We start from the raw sequence: 3,720 nt of genomic DNA, 5'->3' as shown, positions 1-3,720 counted from the left end.
TTGCCTTCTTGTGCCTTTTTCCAGCAAAAACACATAGATGGCCACATGGGAAGAAAACATAGGTAAATATATATTGTGTTAAGAGTTGCACTGTATTTCCTTTTTTTGTGGTGTGATTCTCCATTTTATTAATCTTCTTTAATGACATTCAATAACTTTGTTATTATTGCCAAAGAGCTGAGCGGAAATTATTCCTAAATATTTTAAAATTTTGAGGCTGTTGTATTATTATTATTTTTTTGGTTGCACCACACAGCTTGCAGGATCTCAGTTCCCAGAACAGGGATGGAACCCGGGCCACAGGAGTGAAAGCCCGAAATCCTAACCATTAGGCCACCAGGGAACTCCCAATGCTATTATAATTTTTTCTCTTCTTTTTGTTACTGGTGAAGTGAAAAACAATTTTGTGTGTTTATTTAAAATTTTCTTTAAAAAACTAAATATATACAATTTTTAATTTACAATCATACCTCAGTAAAGCTGGAATACAAATAGGGAAATTGGATGACTTTATCCCATTCATCATTCATTTTTAAGATAACATCATACAGTGATTCTTAAACTTATTGGATTTTTGATACCTCCATATTTCCACTGGGATATTTTAATACACATCTGCTGTCTTCACACATTCATTCATTTTTTAAAAATTGAGCTATAGTTGATTTACAATATTAGTTTCAGGTGTACCACACAGTGATATAATATTTTATAGATTATATTCCATTTAAAGTAATTATATATAATGGCTTTATTTTCCTGTGCTGTACAATATATCCTGTAGCTTATTTTATACATAGTAGTTTGTATCTCTTAATCCCTCACCCCTATTCGCCCTAACCCTTCTCTCTCCCCACTGGTAACCACTAGTTTGTTCTCTTTATCTGTGAATCTGTTTCTCTTTTGTACACATTCATTTATTTTTTAGATTCCACACGTGATATTACACAGTATTTTTCTCTGACTTATTTCACGAAGTATAATAACCTCCAGGTCCATCCTGCTGCAAATGGAGAACTTCATTCTTTTTTTATGGCCAAGTAGTATTCTATTGTATTTATATACCACACCTTTTTTTATCCATTCATCTGTTGACAGACACTTGGGTTGCTTCTGTATCTTGTCTATTGTAAATAATGCTGTGAACACTGGGGTGCATGTATCTTTTTGAGTTAGTGTTTTTTGCTTTTTTCAGATGTATAACCAGGAGTGGAATTGCTGGGTCATATAGTAGTACTCTTTTACTTTTTGGGAAACCTCCATACTGTTTTCCACAGCGGCTGCACCAACTTCAGTAGACATTCGCTTCCCATCTTCAGTGCCTCATCTCTTCTGTTTACCTGCAGGCTTGAAGCACAACTGTACACTCTTTGTCTTCCATGTCCACAAAGGTCCTGCCTATGGGCCAGTCTGGTTAATTCCAGCTAAGACTTTTGTCAAAGTATTTAAATACTCTTAATTTTTTCCCTTATTTGACATTTCACAGTTGGCTAGGTCACTCATTACATAATAATTTTAAAAAATTAAAAAAAAATATTTATTTGGCTGCATCGGGTTTTAGTTGTGGCATGTGGGATCTTTTGTTGTGGCGGGTGGGCTCTTTGTTGCAGTGCGTAGGCTCTCTAGTTCTGGCGCATGGGGTCCAGAGTGTGCGGGCTCAGTAGTTGTGGCATGCAGGCTCTCTAGTTGTGGCGCAAGGGCTCTAGAGTGCACAGGCTCAGTAGTTGTGGCATGCAGGCTAAGTCGCCTTGTGGCATGTGGGATCTTAGTTCCCCGACCAGGGATCAAACCCGAGGCCCCTGATTGGAAGGTGGATTCTTAACCACTGGACCACCAGGGAACTCCCTACATAATAATTTAAAGAATATGAATTCTGTCTAGCAAAAGATGGCCTGTTCCTCCAGGATAACCACGTATAACCTAGATGTGGAAGTTTTCAATGGATTTGTGCATGAGTTTTGCTTCATACGCATACTGGAATAATCCCCACACCCTGCCAAAAGAAAACGAAAAACAAAACAACTCCACAGCAAGTCAACAATGTAATTTTCACTAAGGAGCTCCTGAGAATAAGAGGAGGTTCTTTGGGAAAGGTGATATGTGTCGATGTCATTGGAAAATTTTAAGTGATTAAAAAAAATTTTGTTTTTGGCCGCGCTGCGCGCTGCACGGCTTGTGGGATCATGGTTTCCCGACTAGGGATTGAACCTGGGCCCTTGGCAGTGAAAGTGCACTGGACTGCCAGGGAATTCCAAATTTTTTTTTTTTTTTTTAGGTAAGAAGTGGATTTATTTAGAGAGAAACACACTTCCCAGACAGACTATGGGTCATCTTGGAAGGTGAGAGAGGCATCAGGGGTACGGGGTTGTCGGTTTTTATAGGGGTGGGTAATTTCATAGGCTGAGTGGGAGGAGTATTCCAGCTATTTTGGGGAAGGGGTGGGGATTTCCAGGAATTGGGCCACTGCCCACTTTTTGATCCTTATCAGTGTTGGAGCTGTCACGGTGTCTGTGGGTGTGTCATTTAGCTTGCTGATGTGTTACCGTGAGGGTATACTGTATACTGAGGCTCAAGGTCTAGTGGAAGTTGACTTGTCCACTATCTTGGAGCGATTTGGCTCTAGTCAGTTTATGTCATGTCCTCGGGCTATGTCATTCTTTCAAAGGTTATGCCCTGCCCCTTTCCCTCCTATTTCATTCCCCTCTCAGAGATCTTACTCCCATATTCTTATGGGAAGCAGAGGGGTGATGGTCATCTATAACTGCTTCAAGGCTGAGTAGGAACATCGACCCTGCCTGTCAGGGAGTAAAAATCTCTGGATGCCTGATCTAGGGGCCCAGGGACAGGACAGCTCCTTGTTTTAAGTCGGTATGGGCTGGAATCCTCACATAGCCATACATCTTGGTGTGGAACTGCTGTAACTGATTCCATAACCTTTCTATGAATCTCCTTGATGATGAAGCACTTTTTGTAACAGCATCAGAGTACAAAAATAACTATCTATAAATGACAAGAGATTTTAGATGCTGTCCCTTCCAAGGCAGTCTCCCAACCAGGTGTTAGAGTGCCCAAAAAGTTGTCTCAGAGAAACGGCACAGAATGTGTCGCCAGTGGTGTTGACGATGAGAGGGAGTTGGTCTAGCTTATCACTGCCCCTTCGTGGCTTGCCAGCTGAAACCGTGGAACTCAGATTGGGACTTGGACCCACGCACCAGGAACTGAACCCAGCCAAAACCCAGACTGGGCCTTGAACCCAAGGTCTTTTAACTGAGATCACACACCTGGTCTCAGGACTTAATGAGGCTCAGTTTCTTGATGTCTCATCACAGAAAGAATTCAGTGAGAGACAAAGTGATAGTAAGAAGTGGATTTATTTATAGAGAGAAACACAGTCCACAGACAGAGTGTGGGCCATCTCAGAAGGTGAAAGAGGCCCTGAAAATGTTTAATTAATGCTATAAAATAGTATATTCTTTTAAGTGGGAATGTTGAGTCAAAGACATGCACATTTAAAATTTTCGACAAATGTTGCCAAATTGCAGAAGACACAAATATGACATCCACACATGTAATTAAAATTTTCCTAGTATCACATTAAAAAAGGAAAAAGAAAGATACAGTTAATTTTAATAATACACTTTATTCAGTTCAAAATATCCAAAATGTTATCATTTAAACATATAATGTAAAAATCACTAATGAGATATTTCACCTTTTTTA

This window comes from Balaenoptera borealis (genome assembly GCF_965194805.1).
Source record: "Balaenoptera borealis genome assembly, chromosome: 19".
In the NCBI taxonomy this organism is placed as follows: domain Eukaryota; kingdom Metazoa; phylum Chordata; class Mammalia; order Artiodactyla; family Balaenopteridae; genus Balaenoptera; species Balaenoptera borealis.
The sequence above is the reverse complement of the archived record's forward strand: the minus strand, read 5'-3'. Positions refer to the sequence as shown.